We start from the raw sequence: 4,283 nt of genomic DNA, 5'->3' as shown, positions 1-4,283 counted from the left end.
TCTGGAACTGAACCCCGAAATGTCCCATTCACCATTAAAGCTCAGTTGCCTGTCTATGTAGATCAAATCTCACCAGAGAGAAAGTAGAATCCATTTCCTTCAAGCTCATGAGATCGTAAGAAGAGTAGGAGAGATGGATATGGGGAGCAGATGGTCAGTTATCCATCCTGTTCTCCCTTTTCTAACCTTGGACTTTAGAATAGGAAGCTACAGTGAACACTGGAGGTCAATCATCAAGAAGCATAATCCTTACCCATTCTTCCCTTGGGAGGGCAGAATAGAACATTATGACTTGAGCTGGCATGACTCATAATTAGGAGCTCTGCATAATCAGGAGTTGCAACATTGATTGCTCCTGTTTGATTCTTCTTGGGAAAAAAATACTGGAAATTAGATCACCTAGCACCCATTACAACCACCCTCTAGCTTTCTTTTCCATACAAAGTCAGAAATTTAAAAACTACATTTCCGAGATTTCCTTGCTTCTAGAGTTCTGCATGTGACCCAGGTCCTTAACCTCAGGGTTCAACTTGGAGGCAGCAACATAAATTAATGGTTGCATGTGGGAAGAGTTGATCATCCAGGAAATACACAGACTAAAGAATTTTATCTTCAGCTGTGGCGGCATTTCCAGCATCCAGTGCCAAAGACTGGAGTAGTGGGTCTGTGATAAGACTGTGCATTTTTTCCCAGGCTGTATGAACTCTTGAGACTTTGATCCTGAGATTATAGCACTTGTGGATCGTTCTGTTTACAACTAAAAATCCTGGCAAACAAAGGAGGTATTTAAGAGAGGTTGTGAGATGGAGTCATTTAACCATGTGCTACAGAAACAAGGGACGGTGAATGGTTAGAAAGATAAGTACAATTGCTACTCCAAAGCTACACTTGGTTCTTGACCTCAGAACATTTCTGCATGTCCCCACTGGGTTGCCTACAGTCTAAATGGGTAGGATAGCCAGAGTGGGTTGCTATGGTGTCTGTAACTTGGTGAATGACAAACATAGTATGTTGTAGGTTATGAAAAGGGTCACAAAATATTCCTTTCCCTCTATCCATGCCCTTTGGTAGTGTATGTACTCTTTCAACTGCTTTAGCCAAAGGGACATTAACAAACATTATGGAAACATAGGCTTGAATAGTGGACTGGAGTTTGCCCTCTTTCTGCTTTGGGAACTTGGTTACCATATAAAAAAGTCCAGGTTAGCCTGCCGGATAACAAGGAGTAGGCAGGCTAGTGATAGTAACATCCATTGCCTCTGCCTAACGCCAAATGTGTGAATGGGGACCTATGAGGCCACCCATCACCTGGCTGACCTGGCAACTGATCATAAATGTATGAACAAGCCCAGCTTGCCCCCATGAACCTGGCCCAGATAGAAACATGCCCAGAAAAATCATGAGTAAAATCGTTGTTTTAAACTACTGAATTTTAGAGTGGATTATTAGGCAGCTAAAGCTAACTGACATGTTAAGACTCCAGAGAATTCTCAGGTGCCACTGGGAACAAAGATTGGGCCAAGTTGTCACAAAAACAGGTCAAAAATTGCATCAGCCAAAATTTTAGCAACAGAAGCCAGCAGAACACACAGGGATGGGATCACATCAATACCATCATATGGATTCCTTCTCCCCACTGCCCCCCAGTGCAATGAGGTACAGTTTGCCCTATAGACCTCTTAAAAATAACAGTAGATGCAAAGAATATCTGAAATCTGGGCTCTTCCAAATGAAACTCAGTTTAAATTATTAGACTTAATGCCATTTACCAGGCTGGACTAAAACTTAAATTTTATTCTATTTGTGGGGTAAACAAGAGTATACCAGTTATACAAAATTAAGAGGTTAGGATAAGCAAGATAACACCTTAACAAATTAATTTCTGTGTAATTTATGTTCCTGAAAGTTAATATATCAATTAATTGTTAATTACAAGAAGAATGCTTAAATAACTTATGATACAGCATTTGGTAAATTATTTTCCAAAACTATTTAAAATGCTATTTGGGAAGGTTATTTATTAGTGTAGAAAATATTTACAATACAATTTTCAGTGCAAAATCCCAATATAATATTATATATCCAGTATGATTTATATTTTTATAAAATAAGTCACCTTTGCATAGAAAGTAGGCTGAAACAAAGGACACATAATATTCAAAATGATTGTAGGCAATGGGTCTAGACATGATATTGTCTTTCTATATTTTCTAAATTATCTTTAATGAAAATGCACGGTCTATAATGTTGATTTTGAAAAATTTACATTGTGCTATGACTTTTTAAAAATTTATTTTTATTGGAGTATAGTTGCTTTATGCATTGTACTATATAACTTTTAAAGTTTCTTCTAGGTTTAAGATTCAATGATTCTAAGAATTCAAAGCCATTTACTGAAAAACGGTTTCATGATATACGATGCCTGTGTGATAATTTTAGTTATTTTTGTTTATTATAGCCAGTAACTAATAAATATGAGTGTCACTTGTAGTCAAATAACAATTTATTATTGGCTAGAAGAATCTACATTCCTACCATTACTCTTCTACTTCTGAGTCATAAATAAAGATCATTAATTCTTGCTGGAATGGTGGGATGTAAGTGAAGACTAAAAAACTTCAAGACAAAAATGGGAACCATAGCCTCACACTTGCTGAGCATATCCAGACCCACAACAGGGCTACACATGTCTGGGGAGGGGGTGGAAACTGTCTTCCTGAAACCCAAGTCAGAGAAAAAAAGCCTCAGGTCTTCAAGAACCAAATATTCATATTCAGCTAATTTTCTGGTAGGCTTTGTGGAAGTTTTTCTTTTCTTGCAGCAAGAGAATTCCGGAAAACCATGTGATACTGTAGACATGAGCTTTTTCATTTTTAAGAATCTTAACATTTTTATTGTTATTTATGGGATTAAGGAAGACTCAAGGGAATTGTAGAAGAAGAAGCCAGTTCCTTTGCCTTATCTCACTAAGGATGAAGAGTATCTTAGATACACATACTTAGGGACTTCCCTGGTGGTCCAGTGCACTCCCAATGCAGGGGGCCCAGGTTTGATTCCTGGTCAAGGAATTAGATCCCACATGTTGCAACTAAGACTTGGTGCGGCCAAGTAAATAAATATTTTAAAAAGATATAAATACTTAGATGCTTGGGGCTTCCCTGGTGGCCCAGCAGTAAAGAAGTCACGTGCAATGCCGGAGACCTGGGTTCAATCCCTGGGTCAGGAAGACCTTCTGGAGAAGGGAATGGCAACCCACTCTAGTATTCTGGCCTGCAGAATTCCACAGACAGAGGAGCCTGGTGGGCTACAGTCCATAGGGTTGCAAAGAGTCAGACACGACTGAGCAGCTAAACAACAACAGCAACTTAGAAGCTTTAGTGCAGCAATCCAGGAAAGCTCATAGGAAAGGAGTGTGTGTGTGTGTGCGTGTGTGTGTGTGTGTGTGTGTGTGTGTGTAAGAACAGGATCAGTTATTCTTATATTTATACCTGGTTGAACTGTGACCCACAGACCTCTGCTGGTCTGCAAGGTTTTTTAAAGTACCCAAATCATTATAACTAGCTCATGTACAGGTACTTGGTGTAGGTTTGCCTTATTGGTTTGTGTTAGTTCTCAGTGTTTCTTATTTTTTTTAAATATTTATTTATTATGTGGCTGTGTTGGGTCTGAGCTGTGGCATGTGGGATCTTCCTTGTGTAATGGGGGATCTTTCATTATGGCACATGGATTCTCTATTCGCGGTGTAAGGGCTCAGTAGTTATAGCACAGAGGCTGAGTTGCTCTGTGGCATGTGGGATCTTAGTTCCCTGACCGGGGATCGAACCCATGTCCTTTGCATTGCAAGGCAGATTCTTAACCACTGGACTGTCAGGGGAGTCCCTCTCAGTGTTTCTTAAACATTTAATACTACCTTCCAAGCTGAAGTGCATACTTGTTAATTCAGGGGCCCTCTCTTATCAATCTTTGTATGTTCCCCCAATTACTCCCCAAATACTCCTGGAGCCCTGAACATATCAATACTTCTTGGCATTTTGTTCCCTCTGCTTTTTGTTGCCTTCTGTTAGCAGGACAGAAAAAGCCTGGCGCAGGTGGCCCAGTGTTTTCCTCCAGGTTTTTTTTTTTTTTTTTTAATCATCAAGATTTTCATTACAGCCACTTTTTCTCCTAATGACCTGAGAATGCTTCCAATGGAGGAGTAATTTCAAATTGCTGCCACCATGCTGTACTCAGCATCACTGCTGCCTCTCGGTGACCAAGACTTTTGGTAGCAGTTTCAGATCTTC

At 39.6% G+C, this 4,283-nt stretch overlaps 1 non-coding gene across 1 annotated transcript; it reads left to right on the top strand.

The window, feature by feature from the left end:
• The first annotated feature begins 230 nt into the window (after window positions 1-230).
• LOC139033187 (U8 small nucleolar RNA) lies at window positions 231-364 on the top strand. The gene has a single exon (XR_011485815.1). It is a non-coding gene; the product is annotated as a U8 small nucleolar RNA (small nucleolar RNA).
• The last annotated feature ends 3,919 nt before the right edge of the window (window positions 365-4,283 follow it).

Source organism: Odocoileus virginianus, chromosome X (genome assembly GCF_023699985.2).
Source record: "Odocoileus virginianus isolate 20LAN1187 ecotype Illinois chromosome X, Ovbor_1.2, whole genome shotgun sequence".
Lineage (NCBI taxonomy): Eukaryota > Metazoa > Chordata > Mammalia > Artiodactyla > Cervidae > Odocoileus > Odocoileus virginianus.
This window is presented reverse-complemented; position numbering and strand designations above follow the sequence as displayed.